Consider the following 22230-nt stretch of genomic DNA (forward strand, 5'->3'; position numbering starts at 1 on the left):
CTGAGGAGCCTGAGGGCCAGCTGGTTCCTGGATGCCTGCCTCCCTCAGCGGTGACAGCCCGTCAGGGTCTGGGGATTTGGCTTTGAGGGAGCCACCAGATCAAAGAAGCCACACCTCTTCCGAGTCAGAACTGGGACCTCAGAGGATGAGACTTGTGCCTTGGCACCTGGCCCTTTCTTGTCAGGACAGAGAATGACATTCTTTTGGTAGAGACTTATAGGAGCATTCTTACCTGTCCTCAAGAACACAGGCTCTGACATCATGAAGTTTGCAAGACTCACCCCACCTCTCCCTCACCTTTCCTTTGTACAAAAGGGCTTTGTGAGAATGTTTGGGGAGTTGGAGGTTTTTAAGGCAGAAGCCACCCGTCTCCTTGCAGGGACCTATAGTAAACCTTTCTCCGCTCCACACTCTCATGTTTTGGTGTTATTTGGCCTCACTGAACATCAAAACTGACTTGCGTTTTTGGTAACAGTTTTATGTTAACCGTGATGCATGAAACTGACTCTTACGTGGTTAGTGTGTTACTGGGCCCAAGGTCTTCCTGCTCACTGCATGACAGGTCAATAAACTGGGAGACGAGTTGTTGGAGCAAGGAATGATGACTTTAATTGGAAGGCTAGCAGATTGAGGAGATGGCAGACTAGCTTCTCTGAGAACCATCTCTTCTCTGTCAGGATTCAGGGTCCTTTTGTATTCAATTGGGAGGAGGAAGGGGCTTTCAGTGGTACCGACAAATGACAGAGCAGGACTGTTAACTGGTTGCTGATTGACAGTTGCTCATTTGGTGGGGAGGAGAAGCCCAATAGGGTGTGGGATCAACCGGCTGAGTAGGACTGTTATAGCTAGCGTCTATCTCAGTGGAGCCAGGGAGAAAAAGGCCCCTCATGCCTTGGGTCACATCTGGGACCACTGCTACAGGGGGTGGTGGGGAGACACAGAAGGTACAGATCTGTACCCCAGAGGGCTTTATCTGTGTTGGGAGCTCACGCTGTGATCTGCCTTTGTGCAGTTTTCTCCATCATGGCCATTAGGAGCTGGGAGGGCAGCTGGCTTTCTGGCTGGACCTGAGAGTTATAGTTCCACTGTGCTGAGTAGCCTCCTTGTTTGCCTTGGTGTGCTCCATGTAGCCCCTGTGACCCTAGATTGTAGGATGGCCTGCCTGAGCCATAGCTGTTCCTCTGCTCTGGCCTCCACTCTCACTGTGGTTGGATTTGCTCTTCTAGCTGTAGCTGTGGTCTCATCTGCACCTCCAGGAGCTGTAGGAGGCTGAATAAGGGGAGTAGCTGCCTCCTCCTTAATGGCAACCTGTCTGATTGGCCTGAGGGAGCATAGTTGCTACGATGGTTCTGGTCGCAGGACTGTGCTGGCCTTGGTAGGACTGGTGGCCTGAGCTGTGGGGAGGGCTTCTACTCACTCCCAGACAGCTGTTTCTTTCTGGTGTGTTTTGGGGGTGATGGTGAGTTGTAGTTGTCAGCTTGGTAGTAAGAACTGTAGCCAGAAGAGTAGGAACTGTAGCCACAAGAGTCACCACTGGAATTGTCAGAATGCACTCTGTTCCTATAGAATTGACTACAGCAGCAGTCATTGAGTTGCCTCAAAAAAATGTGTCCAGTGGGAATTTTTATGAACAATGATCACCATATAATGGCAGAGCATCCTTCCATTTATCCAACACAAGAGGACTCGGAGGCACTCCAGAACATGGCGTCCCACAGGGAGTGGACTCTCAAAGTCATGTCCCACTGGATCGCTGAGCAGAAGGAAGGCAGTGGCAATCATGCTGATTCTGAGAACGTGGATGTTCCTAAGAAGGATGGAGACAAAAGAAGTGGCCAGGGAGCAGAAGACAAAGCACATGACTAGAACTCTGAGGGGAGTGATATGTGTTGGCCTCTTGGCAAAGGGCCTGCTCTTCAGGGGGGACTTGGACCTGCAGCTGATGCTGTTGTGTAAGGAACCACCTATGACTGCCCTACTGGACAGGGTGGCTGACAGCCTGGCTATCCACTCACTGCTGTTACAGATGACAAGTATGAAACACATGTAACTCTTAATATCATTTTGCAGCTTCACAGTTGATTGCATACAGTTTTAGCCTCTAATCCATTTGATTTTTTTTCTTTTGCATGTGAAAAGACAGACTTTATAGATTTTCCTCCTTTTCTTGTATTTGAATTTTTGCATAGATTCTCTATTCCATTTGCTCCCCATTCCTGATTCATTTTGGTATGGGGTCTCTGTTGGGGATTTTCTCCCTGGGACTTGGAAGCGACGAACCTGAAAGGACACTTGGACAGTCTCTTGCAAGGACTGACAAGTTTATTTCTGCAGTCAAGCTTTTTTATAGAAGCAGGAACAAAGAGCTTAAAGTATGCGGCCAGCAGAACGCATACGGAGTTAACACATAATCAGTAGAAACATTTCAAGGACAGTGCGCTCTAAATGACCAGTGGGCTTCTCCCACAACCCGCTCTCACAAGTAACATCCCTATTTATTATTAACTCTTGGAGCCGAGCATAACCAAAGGCAGGAGATGTCTTTCTGTCCGTAGTGCAAAGCCGAGTACTTCTGGCCCTTCGCCATTTTCCCAAGGACTTTCTCCTTTTACGGCTATTTTGTACTACGCTTTCCAACATATCCTCCTTTTGTTTTTATATTAAGCACGGCAGCTGCTAGTTGGACTGCATTGTGGGACGCAGTCTTGAGTAGAGACTTCTGTATCCCATAATCAAGGACAAAAAGAGCAGGGTGATTAATACATATATAAAAATATTGCTTCCTGAAAGCCAAGCTCTAGGGTCTAGAGACGATAGGGTTTTGGTTAAAGTATCATAGAATTGAGTGCTATACAATTCTCTAGGTACCCTAACTTGAAAATTAGCAACTTGTTGTTTCAACAAATTGATGCCTAAACTTGAGTTACTTGTGAGATCCTGCAAATGCGCCTTAACCTTATTCCAAGGATATTCAGTGCTATTATAAGGCATGTTAGTCAGACAAAAAGAAGTAAAATTCCAGTGACAGCGTATAGGTGTTCGGAAAGTCAGTTGCTGCATTTGATCTCCTAAGTAGATAACCACAGTTTGTAACTCATTAATTTGTGTTTGTAATTGCTGATCTATTTGAGCTTGTCGAGTCCACAGATCATGAGAGTCTTTGTGTCAAGCAGTGATAAAATCATGATTTTGTATAGAATTATGTAAAGCCATACCAGACAAAGTTCCTACAGTCACAATGGAGATAAGGCTTAAGATGCCTGCAATAATCCACCCAATGATGCGCTTAGATCGCCTAAGCCTAGTTTTCAACAATACAGAAAGAAATATAGAATCACTCCAAGGCTCAATTAAGTTTATGGGAAGCCATAACTCAGATCTTTGTTTAACTAGTGCAATGCTAGCATTGTGATATGAAATGGTGTGATTAAGGCAGGTATACAATGCACATGCAGTACAATTGACAATCTTGGTTGATAAGTCAATATCAAAATGCCCTACAATAAACAAGTACGGAAGGTGAACACATGATTGAATATAGCCAGTACTATTGTATAGGAAGGTATAATTAGAAGGATGAAACACACCCACAGTCCCATAAACACTAGCGAAGTGCTCTAAGGCTGCTGGAATTTTCCAAATGTGCCATTGCTCTGGCGCCACAATGGGGACGACAATCCTGGGTCGTGGGGGTGATAAGCCCCCGTTATAACAATTCAGCAATATGTCCTTATCAGTCCAGAAACTTGTCTTAGATTTATGAAAGCCTCCAATGCTTGATCTATTAAACCAGGAGCAGTTATGATGTTGCTCTTGCCCTTCAGTGTCTGCTCAGCCTGATGAGTCATGTTTTTTCACTTGAGCCCATGTCGGGTAAGGATTCAGATGATGGCGTTTCCTCATTGGCTCCTCCAGGGTCATTGATGAGACCCTTCACGTCAACTTCATCACTTCCCGAGGGAGTCTGGTCTTGGGGTCCTTCTTGGTAGTGGACATGGTGAAGATTTCCTCTCCATCTGCAATGACAAGACCATAACCCTTGCCTAGGAGTTGTAAGATTCCTGGCAGTCACTGATTAAATTGCTTATACCATATTGGTGTATTGATTTCTAATTTGCCGTTTTTGTCTTCTGTAAAATGTCTATCTGCATGAGTGTCAGAATTATTTTTTGTTAAGTTTAGTTAAATATAATAGTAATTGAGAGTTCATGGGATAAGAAGTGTATCTCCTCTTCCATATTCCCCCTTTCTGTTTTAATAAATGAGTTTCAGGATGCGATGGGCTCTTTCAATAATGGCTTGACCCTGAGGATTATAGGGTATTCCTGTAATGTGTGTTATGTTCCATTCTGATAAAAATGAACGAAACGAATGCGAGGTGAATGCAGGTCCATTGTCTGTTTTCAAGACAGAAGAAATCCCCATAACGGGGAAGGTGAGTAAGAGTGTGGAAATGGTGTGTTTGTTGGATTCTGAAGAGACAGGTACTGCCCAGATGAAGCCTGAAGATGTATCAAGTGAGACAAAAAGCAAAGAAAACTTTCTTAAGGAGCAGTGAGTGAAATCAGATTGCTAAAGGGAATTAGGTTGTTGCCCCCGGGGATTAACTCCTGAAATCGTAGTTCGTAAGTGCAGAGGGGCACAGACATCACAGGTTTTAATAATATGTCATGTTTCAGTGAGAGGAATATGGTATTTAGAGTGCAGTCTGTTAGCATTGGTATGAAGATTAGCATGTTCGTCACTGGCAGATGTAAAAATGGGAGCTATGAGCCTATCAACAGCATCATTTCCTGCGGCCAGAGGGCCAGGTAAACCTGAATGAGCATGTATATGTGCAATAAAGAAAGGCTCCGTACGTGAGCGAATTAAAGCTTGAGTCTGTGAAAAGAGAGTATATAATTCTTCATCTAGGTTGTATAAATAGGTGGTAACAAAATCAGGAAAAAGGGGAGCAAGGTATTTGGAATCAGTATATACGTTGAAGGATAATGGTTGAAGCGACAAAAGAGCATATAAAGCATACAGTTCAACTCTTTGTACTGAAGAATAGGTAGTGGGTAATTTCTCTTTGATATCAGGGCTGACTATCCCTGCTATGCCTTTCTTGTTGCCATCAATGAAATAGGTGGGTGCATTGATAATAGGCTGGGATGCAATGATATTAGTTACAATGAATTTAGTACATTGTAGAAAGTCCCACAATTTTCCTTTCGGCAGATGAAATGAGATAAATTCTGAAAATCACTTAATGCCATTTGCATGGTCAGGTTATACTGTAAGGCAATTTGCAATTCCTGTTTTGTCAAGGGAACATGTATTGCATATGGATCAAATCCAGTCAAAGTTTGTACATGGCTTCTTCCTGACACAATTAAGTGCCCTATTTTCTCGATATATGATATAATTTTTTTAGACTGTTTAGTGTGTAAATATACCCATTCTATTGGGCTATGCTGAGCTATAATTGCAGTGGGCGAATGTTCAGTAGGGAATATATATAAAGAAACTGGTTGATCATAATCTAGCCAAGTTGAAAAAGATTGTTGAATGCGTTTCTCCACTAAGGCCAGTTCTTCTTTGGCCTCTTTTGTTAGCTGCCTAGGGCTATTAGGGTCGGGGGATCCCTCTAAAATTTTAAATAGATTTTGTAAGGCATAGGTGGGGATGCCAACAGATGGCCATAGCCAATTAATATCTCCTAGCAATTTTTGAAAATTATTCAGCGTGCGTAGAGATTGCACAGAAATTTGAGTTTTTTGAGGTTTGATTTTAGATTCTTCCATAACATGTCCTAAATAATTAAAGGGTGCTTTCCATTGAATTTTATCTGGTGCTACAAGCAGGCCATGATTTTGAAGAGTAATAGTAACTTCATTATATAACTCTTGTAAACAGAGTTCAGATTCCATAGAGAGAAGTATATCATCCATATAATGAATTATAAACGCAGTAGGATACTTGTCTCTAATGGGTTGTAATAAAACAGATATGAGATATTGGCAAATGGTAGGGGAGTTCATCATTCCCTGAGGTAGCACCTTCCATTGGAATCTTTTAACAGGAGCCATGTGATTTATAGAAGGAACTGAAAAGGCAAAACGTTTTCTATCTTTAGGGTGCAATGGTATAGTAAAAAAGCAGTCTTGTAAGTCAATAACTACAGACCATCCTTTTGGTACCATAGAAGGGGAGGGCAATCTGGGTTGTAAGGGCTCCATAGGTGACATGGTATTATTAACATTTCTTAAATCTATCAACATTCGCCATTTTCCTGACTTCTTTTTTATTATAAAAACAAGGGAATTCCACGGGGAAAATGAAGGTTCTATATGAGCTTTTTGTAATTGTTCATTAACTAATTGCGTAAGAGCTGCCAATTTTTCTTTAGTTAGGGGCCATTGAGGTGTCCATACTGGGGTATCAGATTCCCAATCGAGGGGCAGCGGTGTTAACTCAATGGCCCCCATTAAAAAGGTTCATTTAAAGAAATGGTGGCTTTCATTTGTTCAAGAAAATCCTGTCCCCATAAATTGATAGGGATATTAGTAATATATGGTTTAAGATAAGCTACAATCTGATCAGGGCCATACACTTGTAAATAGGATGCACTGACAAAAGTGTGGCATCAGTTTCATCCATTCCTAATAGTCTAGAAGGAGCCATAACCTTACCCTAATCGAGGGGCCATTCTGCAGCTCTAATGATTGAAATGTCAGCTCCAGTATCTAACATGCCTGTGAAATTCTTTCCCCGTATGCGTAAAGTAAGCATAGGTTTCTGATGTTCCTTTAATAAGGTGGACAGTGCAGCAGTAAGGTTGGTATTACCAAAGCCTCCCTGCCGAACTTTATCAGATGCCTTCATTGGTTTAACATATGGCAAAAGTAATAATTGTGCAAAATGTTCCCCTTTTTGTAAGTATGCATTTCCGGTTTTCATGACATTAACCATAACACGTATTTCCCCTTCATAATCTTCGTCCACAACACCGGTCAATACCACTAAACCTCTCATTAGGCAGCTACTACGTCCCAAAATCAGTCCCATTGTCCTGGGTGGAATCGGGCCATAATATCCAGTGGGAATTTTGTGGGGGTTGTATAATTCTATTAGTTTCATATCATAAGGACTAGGTATATCAATGCAAGCACTCTTAGATGTAGCTGCTTGTAGCATCATAACGCTAGGTCCTCCTTTTGTAGTGGGGCTAGAGGATGGCTCCTTTATCAGTTTCCCTGTTGTTTTTGCTGTGCATGGGGGTTCAAAGTGTTTCTATCCTTATAAAATTTAGAATTACATTCATTCAGCCAATGAAACCCCCTTTTATATCTTGGACATACTCCTGGGGGTCTCTTCTTATTAGAAGTAATATTATTTTTTCCAGCCTGTGTTGGCATGTGACATTGTTTTTTCATATGGCCAGGCTTCCCACAGTTAAAACATTTGGTATTAGCAGCCTTTTGTACATTAAAGGTTTCCAATGCTGCCAATTTTGCTCTATGGGACATAGACCTGATGTCCCTATATGCTTTCAAATATTTCATAAGAGAGCCAGTCTCTCGAATAGGTCTGAGCACAGATCGACATTCCTCATTAGCATTTTCAAAAGCAAGTTGTTTTAAAATAATATTTTTTAAAGTCACATCCTTAATAGATTTCTCAATTGCATCCTTTAATTTTCCTATCAATTGAGAATATTCCTCTTCATGTCCTTGAATAATCTTAACAAATGAACCATCAGAGTTAGTGCTATCAACCTTTGCTTATGCCCTGCAGGCAGTTTCTTTAATGAAATGTAACATCTGAGGGGTAATATTAGCTAATTGCACAATCATATCGGCCATGGCTCTTGTTCCAGTCAGTATATCATAGGTTACATTGGCAGGGTTACCATGAGATTTCTGGTCAATCATCAGCTGTTGGGCCTCATCATTAACCCACATTTGCCACTGCAGTAATTGTTGAGGATTTAAAACCATCTTTGCTACTTGGAAAAAATCATATGGCATCCAATGGTCAGCCCTTCCTCTGAGAAATTCTATACAGTAAGGAGAAGTAGGTCCATACAGAGTACATGCTTTCTTAAAGCTAGACAACATGCCAAAATCTAGATTAGCCCAAGTATTTTGGTCTTGGACAGGTTGATTAAATTGCATTGGGAAAGTGAAAGTGCAAGCAGGCATCTCCCGAGGAGGAGTGAAATGATTAGTATGAGCAAAGTTAGCAATTGCTGTTACAGGCAGAGCAGAAGGAAAAACCTCAGATTTGGGCTGTCCGTTGAATGAAATAACTTCCGTTCTAAATGGCTTCAGTTTCAACATATCCTGTATATATATATGTCTCTAAGTTGTTTTTCTAAGGATTGTGTCTGATTGAGCATAACATTCTTATATTTCAAAGCACCTTGCATATTTTGTTCCTTAAGCTCATATTCATGTAAAGATCGAATAGTTTTTACTTCCAAATCAATATTATGCCCTTCAATTTGTTCTATGATAGCCCATATGAGTGACCATGTAACCCTTGCCGATATGCTCGCAAAATATTATTTTTAACCCTTTTCCATACATTAAGATCAAGCGTCCCCTCCTCTGGGAACCATGGATTATGTTCCACTAGTATATGATAGCAGTCATTCAACTGATCTTTTGAAACATTAACACCGTTTTGTTTCAAAAAATGATGCATTATAGAAATGAAAGGAATTTTACTGCTATGTTGTCCCATCCTGCTTACCTCTTTCTGCAGGGGCTCATCGCTTTGTTCAGTCTTTCTCTCAAGTCCCTGTTCGGGCGCCACTTGTTGGGGATTTTTCTCCCCGGGACGTGGAAGCGACGAACCTGAAAGAAGGACACTTGGACAGTCTCTTGCAAGGACTGACAAGTTTATTTCTGCAGTCAAGCTTTTTTATAGAAGCAGGAACAAAGAGCTTAAAGTATGTGGCCAGCAGAGCGCATACGGAGTTAACACATAATCAGTAGAAACATTTCAAGGACAGCGCGCTCTAAATGAGTCATGGGTTTCTCCCACAACCCGCTCTCACAAGTAACATCCCTATTTATTATTAACTCTTGGCGCCAAGCATAACCAAAGGCAGGAGATGTCTTTCTGTCCGTAGTGCAAAGCTGAGTACTTCTGGCCCTTCGCCATTTTCCCAAGGACTTTCTCCTTTTATGGCTATTTTGCACTACACTTCCCAACAGTCTCTACTGCACAGGCTTATGTTTTCCCTAAAATAGTTTGAGAAGATTGTTGGGTCTTCCTATCTCTCGGCACTAGATGGATTCTCCTGATGTAAACCGACTGAAGGGCTGGGTGATGTGGGTTTCACTTTAGCCAATTAGCTGTCGCTTGAAGGTTGTGGAAGTAGTTAAATCCTTGGGAAATAAAACTTGAGAGGTAGGGTTTATTTTCTCCGTATATTTGTTGAAATAGTGCCAATGAATCTGAGCACAGCCAACTAAAAAGGATATACTACCCTAGAAGAGAGAACTATTAAATTATAAATTGTCTTTCCACCACTCCTCCACCCCACAGGCTCAGGAATACTTTGGCCACTTTGGAAAAAAGTTCCCTTGAAGAAAAGTTCCATGTTCCTGTGGACTTTCTCTTTGATGAGCTACTGTTACATCTTTCTACTGTTGTTGAATGCATCCCTATGCAAGGAACTCCTCATTTATTATTCCTTCTCTCCCTCTCTATGCCAGAAAATCATAGGATTATCTTGGTATGTGCATAGCACCTACAAATAGAAATGAATTTGATAAAGGTAGCTAGAAAATATGTTCTATATCAAATATCATGTGGTAAGTTGCTTCAGTCGTGTCTGACTCTGCATGACCCCATGGACTGTAGCATGTAAGGCTCCTCTGTTCATGGGTTTCTCCAGGCAAGAATACTGGAGTGGGTTGCCATACCCTCCTCCAGGGTATCTTACCGACCCAGGGATCGAACCCACATCTCTTCTGTCTCCTGCATTGGCAGGCAGGTTCTTACCATTAGCACCACCTGGGAAGCAGATAATGCTGTCTCTTACATTGGAAAGGCAACAGTGATACCCACTAATACATCCAAAAATGCTATTGGATGTATTAGTATAATAAGGAAAGCAAAAGAAACAAAGAGTATATTATTGGAAAGGAACAAAGATGTTAATTTCATCAATATTTTGATTTTTAAAAATTCCATAATTATTTACATACTTGAAGTAGTAAAATTATTAAGTGAAGTTTACTGAAGTCATGGACATAGGTCAAGATTAAAACACCGTTTCAATGTACTAACAGTAAACTAAAACTTACCAGCAATATAAATTAAAAATGAAGTAAAAATAAAACAAAATTCAAAATAGATTCCATTCACAGTAGAACCAACAATATCGGATACTTATGACTGACAAAACAGCTCCAAATGATAGAAATACTATTGAGAAAAGACTGATTTATAAGCTCAAAGCAATCTGAATAAAAATTGTGCTAGTTTTTTTTTTCTGGTAGAAACTGAAATGCTGATTTTAAATTTTATATGTAACATTAGTACTCTTGAAGGAGGAGGTGAGATGGCTTATGCTTTCTGAAATCAAGACTTTCTAATAAAGTTTGCAAGCTTGATGTGCTGCAGTCCCTGGGGTCACAAAGAGTCGGGCATGACTTAGCATCTGAACAACAACAACAGTCCATAATATAGGGTTCACAAAGTATAGAAACATTCACAAATATATGAAAATTTAAGATTATTTCATTAGAAGAAATATTAATAAATATTGCTGATTCAGTTGGACAATCCAAAGGGGAAAAATGAACTGTGACCCCTAATACCATTTACACAAAAATATCAATTTTGTGTGAAATGTTGACTTAAAGGAAAAATACTGTGAAAATTTTCATTGGAATAAGGAAAAATTTCTTAAGCAAGACATAAAAATCATTAACCATATTATTTGAGAAGACTGAAAATGTGGGCTACATTAAAACTGAAAACGACATAGAGAATGGAAGGTAAATTAGAGTTGGAAGATATTTGTAACACATATATTTAAAAATTGTAAAAAAAAAAAAAAAAAACTTGAGTAGTCACTTTACAAAGCAGAATATCCAAAAGGCCAATAAGAAAGTTATTCAACCTCAGTTAGTAGCAGAGAAATGTAAAACAGTGGCTCAAATGTTATAAAAGACTGACAGTACTAAACGCTGGTAAAGATGGTGAACTCTCATGCACTACTAGAGAGAAAGAAAATGAGCACAGTCATTTTGGAAACTGTTTACTAATATAGTACACATGCATATTCTAACCCAGCAATTCTACTTCTGAGTGTATACCCAACTTATGCATATGCATGAAAACCAGCAGGCTATAGAGAAATATTCATAACAACATTATTATAATAGTAAAATAACAGACTACTCATATGTCCATCAATACTAAAATGAATGACTAGTTTGTAGTCTACTCATTCAGTGAAATATTATGCAGCAGTGACTATGAATGAACTGAAACTAACATGGATGACTCTTATAGTCATAATGCTGAGAAAAAGGAACTGGGTATATGGGATCTCATCAAACTTAAAAGCAGAGTGAAGAAAACCATCAACAAATTGGGAAAGCAACCTACTGAAGGGGAGAAGATATTTGCAAACAATATGTCTGATGAGTTAATATTAAAAATAAACACCAAATTCATACAACTCAATATTAGTAAAATGGAACAACCTGTTTAAAGGTGGACAGAAGAGCAACCTGGTTAAAAGTTGCCTAGACAGACATTTTTCCAATGAAGACATGCAGATGGCCAACAGGCACACGAAATGACCCTTGACATGACTAATCGTTAAGTTTTATATGTTCTTGAACTTTATGTTAATAGGATATACGTAGTTCTTTTTTGAAGCTCCTAATAGATAATTGACTTTTTTTGAAGAAGAGTTCAAAGAATGTTCAAACTACCGCAAATTGCACTCATTTCACATGCTTGTGATGTAATGCTCAAAATTCTTCAAGCCAGGCTTCAACAGTATGTGAACTGAGAACTTCCAGTAGTTTAAGCTGGATTTAGAAAAGTCAGAGGAACCAGAGGTCAAATTGCCAAAATCCATTGGATAATAGAAAAAGCAAAAGAATTCCAGAAAAACATCTACTTCTGCTTCACTGATTATGCTAAAGTCTTTGTATGGATCACAACACACTGTGGGAAATTCTTAAAGAAATGGGAATACCAGACCACCCTACCTGCCTTCTGTGAAACCTGTATGCAGATCAAGAAGCAACAGTTAGAACTGGACATAGAACAACAGACATAGAGTGACAGACTTTACGTTCTTGGGCTCCAGAATCACTGCAGATGGAGACTGTAGCCCCGAAAAGACACTTGCTCTTTCAAAGAGAAACTATGACAAACCTAGACAGCATATTAAAAAGCCGAGACAGTCTTTGCCAATAAAGGTCCATCTAGTCAAAGCTATGATTTTTCCGGTCATCATGTATGGATGTGAGATTGATGTTTTTAGATGTGGTGTTGTTTCAGATCGGGAAAGGAGTATGTCAAGGCTTTATATTGTCACCCTGCTTATTTAACTTACATGCAGAGAATATCATGCAAAATGTCGGGCTGGATGAAGCCCAACCTGGAATCAAGATTTCAGGGAGAAATATCAATAACTTCAGATACACAGATGATACCACCTGTATGGCAGAAAGTGAAGAACTAAAGACCCTCTTGATGAAAGTGAAAGAAGAGAGTGAAAAAGTTGGCTTGAAACTCAACATTCAAAAAACTAAGATCATGGCATTTGGTCCCATCACTTAATGGCAAGTAGAGGTGGAAACAATGGAAACAGTGACAGACTTTACGTTCTTGGGCTCCAAAATCACTGCAGATTGTGACTGCAACCACAAAAAGACACTTGCTCTTTCAAAGAAAAACTATGACAAACCTAGACAGCATATTAAAAAGCCGAGACAGTCTTTGCCAATAAAGGTCCATCTAGTCAAAGCTATGATTTTTCTGGTCATCATGTATGGATGTGAGATTGATGTTTTTAGATGTGGTGTTGGAGAAGACTCTTGAGAGTCCCTTGGACTGCAAGGAGATTCAACCAGCCCATCCTAAAGGAAATCAATCCTGAATATTCATTAGAAGAACTGATGTTGAAGCTGAACCTCCAATACTTTGGCCACTGATACAAAAAGCCAGTTCATTAGAAAAGACCCTGACGCTGGGAAAGATTGAAGGCAGGAGGAGAAGGGGACAACAGAGGATGAGATGGTTAGATGGCATCACTGACTCAATGGACATGAGTTTGAGCAAGCTCTGAGAGATGATGAAGGACAGGGAGGTCTGGCGTGCTACAGTCCATGGGGTCCCAAAGAGTGGGACACGACTGAATGACTGAACAACAACAATGATATTAGTTCCAGGTGGTGGTGTTGTTTAGTCACTAAGTCTTTTCTGACTCTTTGCTGCTGCCGCTGCTGCTGCTAAGTCGCTTTAGTCGTATCTGATTTTGTGCGACCCCATAGATGGCAGCCCACCAGGCTCCGCCATCCCTGGGATTCTCCAGGCAAGAACACTGGAGTGGGTTGCTATTTCCTTCTCCAATGCATGAAAGTGAAAAGTGAAAGTGAAGTCGCTCAGTCATGTCCGACTTTTAGTGACCCCATGGACTGCAGGCTACCAGGCTCCTCTGTCTATGGAATTTCCTAGGCAAGAATACTAGAGTGGATTGCCACGCCCTCCTCCAGGGGATCTTCCCAACCCAAGGACTGAACCCGTGTTTCCTGCATTGCAAGTAGATTCTTTACCAGTGAGCCACCAGGGAAGCATAGTTAATCCAATATCTTTATAGATTATACTCCAAACAAACTTACTATAAAATATTAACTATATTCCCATGTTATACATTACATGCTTATAAATTATTTATTTTATATATAGTAGTTTGTGTTTGACTCAGAATAGTAGTTATGTCTGGGGAAGAAGGAGGGTAATAAGAGTCTGACTCGTGACTCCATGAACTGCAGCAAGCCAGGCTTTCCTGTCCATCACCAACTCCCAGAGCCTACCCAAACTCATGTCCATTGAGTCGGTGATGCAATCCAACCATCTCATCCTCTGTCGTCCCCTTTTCTTCCGGCCCTCAATCTTTCCCAGCATCAGGGTCTTTTCAAATGAGTCAGTTCTTAGCATCAGATAGCCAAAGTATTGGAGTTTCAGCATCAACATCAGTCCTTCCAATGAACACCCAGGACTGATCTCCTTTAGGATGGACTGGTTGGAACTCCTTGCAGTCCAAGGGACTCTCAAGAGTCTTCTCCAACTCCATAGTTCAAAAGCATCAATTCTTTGATGCTCAGCTTTCTGTATAGTCAACTCTCACATCCATACATGACCACTGGAAAAACCATAGCCTTGAATAGACAGACTTTTGTTGACAAAATAATGTCTCTGCTTTTGAATATGTTGTCTAGGTGGGCCATAACTTTCCTTCTAAGGAGTAAGCGTCTTCTAATTTCATGACTGCAATCATCTGCAGTGATTTTGGAGCCCAGAAAAATAAAGTCAGCCACTGTTTCCCCATCTATTTGCCATGAAGTGATGGGATCGGATGCCATGATCTTAGTTTTCTGAATGTTGAGCTTTAAGCCAACTTTTTCACTCTCTTCTTTCACTTTCATCAAGAGTCTCTATAGTTCTTCTTCACTTTCTGCCATAAGGGTGGTGTCATACTTTGTCATATTAATATATTAAAACATGAAAACCTGAGGGGAATTTTGGAAAAAACAAAATAAGAATTTATATTCTTTAAAAAATGAACTTCTCAGTCTTATCCAGATTGTCTTTGTATTGGCTCTCCTTCAGGCTTAAATTAATTATGTCTCTCCTTTAAACATGATAGTCAGATTATTTCCTATTCACAATAGAGCCAGCTTTATTTAGACAATATGGGTTTTGATTAGTTTCAGGTTTTAAAATGGAAACATTTGGTAGATAAGTAACCTTACAAAGGAAAATAGAAATTAATTTAGATATAAGTTAAATAAATTTAGGGGAACGGGCTAGGTATATTTAAAATATGTAGGAAAAAAGAACTTTCATATGAATAAAAGTCAAAATTAGTGTCTTTCTTATTGACATTCTAAAATTATGGAATGGCCACAAGAATTTCTAATATTTTTTAGTAGAATTTGTGTAAGAAATTTGATTTTCAAGCTGCTACAGTAACCCACTGTTTTACTGAACAGCTCACTTAAACTTCTTGTCTTCCATGAGTTTTTAGAATGGTATATTTATTTGCTGATAACAAAAAAAACTTATTTACTATTAAATTTTATTTAATTTTGTTAAGCTATTATCTATTTATTAAATATTATTTAATTTTCATTTTAGCCTATTCTAGTACTATTTGAATGGTGGTGGTTGGTGGTTTAGTCACTAAGTCCTGTCTGACTCTTGCCATCCCATGGACTATAGCCTGCCAGATTCCTCTGTCCATGGGATTCTCCAGGTGAGAATACTGGAGTGCATTGCCATTTAATCTGTTATTTATAGATAGATCTTGCTTCAGGGTCTTTAACTATATTGCATAAATATGCAACTAAACTGATGATAATTTTTTTAAATGTCTTCTTGTAGACAGTAGAGTTCCTCAGTATCTGTTAAGTGATCTAATCATGCATTTTTCAAGTGTGTATTTTTGCATAGTAAAAGAAAATATTAAAAGTAAGGAATATGTGTGTTGGCATCGTTGTACAAAATGCATTTTTACTTAATAGTAGAACATTTTGTCTACTAAAAGGAACAGTCTTTTTCACTTAACCTTGAAATCTACATCTCTTGCTTCTTTATTTTTTCATTTAGATAATCATGCAACAAGTATTTTGTGTATCTTATTCCTTAGCTTGCTTTCTTATGAAACTTTTTACAGACTATGATAGTACACTGATGTTTCTAGTCTTAATCATTACATCACATTTTTGAAATGTCTTCATTTTGTTTTCACTATTAGCTTTTATATGAATGTTCTTTTTCTAATGAGTTGATACATTTCTGAAAGCAGGAACTGTGTGTTCTTGTTCTCGCACATATCAAGGAACACAGTGTACTCAGGACAGCTTCATTGAATGTAGTTGTATTGTTAAAGATTTAAGCTTGTATTATTAGTAAAGTCCAACATTTTGGGGAGATCATTGTTGATAAAATTTCTTTTGCATTGTGTATTGTCCCTGCTATAGTGCTATTAAAGTAATGAGATTTCTGGTTCAGTTCTCATAATATGGAACCTCACAGTAAGAAATAAAGAGAAGTTTCAAATCAGCTTCAGTGCTGGTTTTGAATTTAAACCAGGACAAATTTACTATGCTACTTTACACAAATTGAGTGTGTTTGCAAGAGTGAGTCAACCAGGAGATACTGAAAGCACTGGTGTGATGTTCTTTTTACTGGGAGTTGGAGAAAAATCCTTTCAACCAGAGTTGCCTTGCATTTCCAGAGAGTGGCTAGTAGTGTTCATACATCAGAAATCCATGCACACAACCATGGCAAATATTCTTAAGCTTCAAGTTTAAATATGACCTTTAGGATTCACTCCCTCACTTTCTAGCCACAAGTAGGGATATCAGATTGTTCTGAAGGACATACTATTTAAAATCAAGTCCCTGGGATCACACTGTCTAGTATTGATTGTGTGGACTTAGGAGGGTTTCTAAACTTCTCTGAGCCTCGTGTTACATATGTAAGTGGAGATAATGATGCCTTTTTTAATGGAAAAATTGTGAGCAATTGAAGAGATAAAACCCAAAACCATTTTTCCTTCTCTCTCCACAGGTGATATATACTGTACTCTCATATTTAAAAAAAAAAAAAAAAAAAGTAGGTGAGAACATTCTAACTTTTAAGAATTCTGACCCCACATTTCAATTTATAATATCAATATTCACCCATCTCCAAACATGAGGACCTGTCTTCCTTGACAAGTCAAATGTTAGACCTATACTCTTAATCTTTTCCCTCTTTGCCTTTATCACCTTCTAGTGTCCTTTATCCCTTGTTTCATGTGTTTTCAGTTTTTCTCATTCCAGTTTCTCTTTCTTTTCAGCCTGCAAAATAAGTTTTAACTTATGTTTAATTTGAGAGTCATTTGAATCGATCCTTCATTGTTTCTCCCCCAACCTTTCCAGCAAAATTAGAATAATTTCTACTCATTGTATGGATATTATCAACTTTTTCAATAGTGTATTAATATTAATAAATCAAACTTGTGGAATTTTTCTCATTACCTCTTCAACTCACCAACCTGACTTTTTTGCCCATTTTATTGCAATGGCTTTGTCAGAGATCACCCATGACCATTGGAAGATCCCATTTTCCAGTGCATAACATCTATGCAATATTTGATCTCTATTATTATCTCTTTCTACTGTTGACAACTCCTTACTTCTTTTTCACTCTTAGTTTAACACTTTTCTAATCCTCTTTCCTTAAAAAAAAAAAAATGCCCTCTTCTTTTGACTTTTATTTATCCTCTTAATTATAAGTATTGTGTATTTCCAGGGTTTCACCCCTTACCTTTTCTCATTCTTGTCTTTTTTTACTCCCCAATCCCTCAATCGGAGAAGGCAATGGCACCTCACTCCAGTACTCTTGCCTGGAAAATCCCATGGATGGAGGAGCCTGGTAGGCTGTAGTCCATGGGGTCGCTAAGAGTCAGACACGACTGAGCGACTTCACTTTCACTTTTCACTTTCATGCATTGGAGAAGGAAATGGCAACCCACTCCAGTGTTCTTGCCTGGAGAATCCCAGGGACGGGGGAGCCTGGTGGGCTTCCACCTATGGGGTCGCACAGAGTCGGACACGACTGAAGCCACTTAGCAGTAGCAGCAGCAGCAACCCTCAATGGTTTCATTTACTTCTAGCCTTTTAACACTCATCAATGTTCCAATGACTTTACAGTCTGAATTTTGAGATCAGGTCAACTATATACAACTCCAAAGCCAGTATGAAAACAGGCTGTCGTATGTGCCATAATCATCTCAAAGAGAACATCCCCAAGATGGTAAATTAATCTTGCCTCCTCCATTCCACTTTTCTAGATCAGGCCTTCATCCCTTTTAGTTTGGACCACTGTAGTTATCTTTGATTTAGTCTCACTATTTCAAGTAGTGAGAAGGACATGAAAGGAGAGGTCTATAAATGCATAGCTGAGAATTCCATTATAATTTCCCCAACATGCAGAAAGTTACTAGTTAGTACTGACTAACAAAGTCAAAGGGACAAAAATGGGATTTTTAGTCGCTCTTTCTGAAAATCAGTTTTTTTAATTTTAAATATATGCAAGTTTGTGAGCTCTTTTACATAGGTCCCTGTGTGGCTGTATGACTGGAAATACTCTATTAGGTACTTTAAGTAATTTATATATGTATATCACTAGTTCATGATTAGACTCAGAGATGAAGAAATCCAAATTACTTCTTCAGTGAATATTAGAAATTTTAATATTTTTCCTTGCTAATTTATGGCTATTTATGGGTATCTTTTATGAAGAGACTATATTAAATATTAAATATTCTTTAGTCCATTAATGTGTTACCTTGGGGTCTGATAATTTAGTAATCATATAAATTATGTTGAAAATCAAAAGCTTACTTTTAAAAGTGAGGCAATATGCTACTGAATTTATGTGGTTTATTTATAGCTCACTAAGTTCAATATATTATATTTTGTAAATATGTTTGATCCTTCATATTTCAAACTGCTATTTATTCTTGTGAGTCATGGATGTACTCAGAAAAGGAAAAGGAAAAGTTTTTGATATGAAATTTGAATGATCAAATTATTCTTATATCAAATATCAAATAAATACAAAATATCAAGTAATATTTCCAATATATTTGTAAAGAATGTTTTGTTTACCTTTTTCTTTTCTATTATAAAGACTGATTTCTAGCAATATTTGTGATTAATAAAGCCTTTGAACTATTCCTGTCTTAGTCCATTTGGGCTGCAAAAACAAAATACTGTCGACCAGGTAATTTATAAACAGAAATTTATTTCTCATAGTACTTGTGGCTGGAAAGTTCAAGAATAAGCAATTGGTAGACTGTTTAATGAGGGATGGCTTTTGTCTTCTTACTATGTCCTCACTTGGTAGAAGTGGTGAGAGATCTCTCTGGGGCTTCTCTTATAAGGTCACTTATCCTATTGAGGGCTCTGCCCTCATGACCTAATCACCCCTCAAAAGTCCCATCTCCAGACACTATCATATTCAAGATTAGATTTCAACATATGAAATTTATGGGAAAGTAAATATTCAGATCATTTTAAATCCCTTTAATAATATTTGATTTCCCCTCTTGTTTAATAACAATTTATAAATCTAACTGAAAGAGTGAACAAGTGTAATATTGTTTCCTATATTTTCTCTTAGGAAAATATGTCCATTGCTATATAGTTGTATCTGTGTGCATATGTCACAGCAACAAGAATTGAGCAAGTTTATTTGGGTTTCTTTCACCCACCATTTATAAGCATAAAAGTTTATTTAATTCAATTATTCTGTCCTCTCTTGTATATTCATAAATTTAGTAGTCTTTTCTGGTATATTAACTATAAAAATAATATTTTTTCTCAAGAACATTGAAATTTTAAAACAAAAATATTGTTTGTTGACATTTTTGTGTTATTTGTAACCATTTTATCATGACTATAAGCATTATTATAACTAATGGATGAAATATTCATCTCCTTTATTTCAAAAACATCTCAAGTTCCTATTTTAAAGGAATTTAAATAGATAGGTTGCCAGAATAATATTATTTGTACTCTAAAGCTTTCATTTTTATCTATAAAACGATGTAATTTGATCACATTGAAACAAAAAGCTATAAATATCAATATGTTTTGTCCTGTGCTAGTTATGTTCAGAATAATGAAACAAAATTGCAATTTTTCTGTAGTTTTTTGTTTTCTTGTTTTGACTTGTGTGATGAATTAAGACACTGTTAGATAAAATGCTAATGTTTTCTCTTAAGTACCTTTCTGTGGCTTCTGATTTTTTCACTGATCTTTTTTTGAGGTCTTCGTATTTTGCACCATCATATTTTACAATTCAGTGAGAAACAATATTATACCTCAAAGCAGCCTGCATTTTGTTATTTTTTTCTCTCAAGGATGTGTTTTTATATATCATCATTTGTTTAATTACTTTTAGACTCTGTAAATCATTTCTTTGTACTGTGTACACTTTTTAGGGTTTTTAAATTCTGAACTTAAATATGAGTGATACAAAATAGTTGTGAGTGCAAACTGATTCTAATGTTTACAGGGGGTCTAAAGACCCAGAATAGCCCATACAATAATGAAAGAGAAAAACAAGATTAGAGAATGAACACTATCTGCCTTTAAGACTTACTATAAAGCTGTAGTAATCGAGACTATAGTATCAGTGAAAGAATAGACAAAGAGATCAGTGCAACAGAATGGGGATTGCTGAAACAGATTCACATGGTCAGTTGGTTTTTGGAAAAGAATCAAAAACATTATAGTGGAACAAAGATAGTCTTTTCAGCAAATGGTACTGGATCAACTGGACATCATATGCAAAAAAGTGAATCCCAATATAGACCTTACACCTTTCACAAGCATGAACTCAAAATGGATCATACACCAAATGTGAAATACAAAACTGCAAAACTTGTAGAGGGTAACAGAAGAAAACCTTGGGTATGGTGATCAATTTTTAGATACACCACCAATGACATGATCCATGAAATAAGTAATTGCTCAGCCAGACTTCATTAAAATTGAAAAATTAATGCTCTGTAAAAGTCAATGTGAAGAGAATAAGTCAAGCTACAAACTGGAATAAAATATGATAAGTCTGATGAAGAACTGTTATTGATACACAAAGAACTCTTAAAACGCAACAAGGAGAAAATAGCCCAATTAAAAACTAACCAAAGGTCTTAACAGATGCTTCACCAAAGAAGATGTACAGATGGCAAATAAGCATTTGAAGTGATGCTCTACATCATATATCATCAGAAAAATGCAAATTAGAACAATGAGATACACACCTATTAGAATGTCCAAATCCAGAACACTGATAACACCAAACACTGGCGAGGATGTGGTGTGGAGCAACAGTAGCTGTCATTTATTGCTGGTGGAAATACAAAAAAAATGGTACAGCCACTTTGGGAGATAGTTTGATGAGTTCTTACAAAACATACGCTTACCATAAGATTGAGCATATCACCCTCCTTAGAATTTTCCTATAGGTGATGAAAACTTGCACAAGGATGTTTATAGCAGCTTCGTTTGTAACTGCCAGAACTTGGAAGCAATGAAGATTGCCTTCAGTAGGTGAATAGATAAATAAACTGTGGTACATCCAGGCAATAGAATATTATTTGCTACTAAAAAGAAATGAGCTATCAAGCCATAAAAACACATGGAAAACTTTAAATGCTTATTACTAAGTGAAAGAAGCCAAGCTGAAAAGGCAATTTACTGTATGATTCTAATTATGTGATATTCTGGAAAAGGAAAAACTGTGGAAACAGGAAAAAGATCCTTGGGTGGTAGGAGTAGAGGCAGGGGGGAGATGAATAGGTAGATCCCAGAGGATTTTCAGGGCAGTGAAACTACTCTGTTTGACACTCTAATGATGGGTACATGGTAATATACACTTATCCAAATCTGTAGGATATACAATACAATATTGAACCCTAAGATAGAATATGAATTTTGAATGATTATGATACATCAATGTAGGTACATCAGTTGTATCAATGTGGTACTCTGGTGGGGGGTGTTGTCAATGGAGGAGGCTATGCATGAGCAGGGCAGCAGGTATATGGGAAATCTCTGTCTTTTCCTCTCAATTTTGCTGTGAACCTAAAACTTCTCTGAAAAAGAAAAAGTCTTCAAAAAATAGTTGGATAGAATGGGAACAAGATACTAACAGTAGCTGAATAAAATTTAATAGCATATTTTGGATTCCCATCCATTAAAACATTCATTACTGCCCTTCCCAGTATTTTAATTTTATAGGATGATGCCTTTTCTCCTCTTTGAAATTTTAACTAATTTCCCTTTTGATTCTTTTTTTTTCCTTTTTCCTCCAAGTCTTTGTACTAATCATTAATGTGCAATTCATTAGGTTAGCAATTATTTATGGAAATAGTTTAACTCTGATTTAACCTGTCCTGAAAGTGACATGGGCTTCCCA

The 22230-nt window shown here is 37.9% G+C and overlaps 1 protein-coding gene and 1 pseudogene across 11 annotated transcripts in view; one reads left to right on the forward strand and one right to left on the reverse strand.

The window, feature by feature from the left end:
* Positions 1-22230, forward strand: part of GPC5 (glypican 5) — a 1583243-nt gene that overhangs the window by 167030 nt on the left and 1393983 nt on the right. The window lies entirely within an intron of this gene.
* Positions 2305-3831, reverse strand: LOC147361839 (endogenous retrovirus group K member 6 Env polyprotein-like; annotated as a pseudogene).

Source organism: Bos grunniens, chromosome 12 (assembly GCF_055505025.1).
Source record: "Bos grunniens cultivar Pamir isolate PY7600 chromosome 12, Bosgru_T2T1.0, whole genome shotgun sequence".
In the NCBI taxonomy this organism is placed as follows: Eukaryota; Metazoa; Chordata; class Mammalia; order Artiodactyla; family Bovidae; genus Bos; species Bos grunniens.